We start from the raw sequence: 355 nt of genomic DNA, 5'->3' as shown, positions 1-355 counted from the left end.
GAAATTTGTTTGACTCTGACATTGAGTACATACTACAATGACTCCATAGTAGTGCGGCTTCAACATAGACTTAAAAAAATTTCTGTGTCCTGAGAATCTGTATAAGAAGGTATGCTATTAATGAGCTTTCTATGAGACTGCCACTGTGCCGAACAAAATAAATTGAAAAAAGGTTCACATACCTAGGCATATTCTCATTATTTATCAGAATTCCAAAAGTTAAGAGAAGCTCCTAAAATTTTCCAGACTCAAACAAATCACTACTTCCACAGAACATTAATCAGACTAATATGGTTCTCATCAACAATACTGGATACAGAAATTAATGGAGCAATTTATTCAAATTTATGAGAAA

The sequence above is a fragment of the Manis pentadactyla genome, chromosome 3 (assembly GCF_030020395.1).
Source record: "Manis pentadactyla isolate mManPen7 chromosome 3, mManPen7.hap1, whole genome shotgun sequence".
NCBI lineage: Eukaryota > Metazoa > Chordata > Mammalia > Pholidota > Manidae > Manis > Manis pentadactyla.
The sequence above is the reverse complement of the archived record's forward strand: the minus strand, read 5'-3'. Positions refer to the sequence as shown.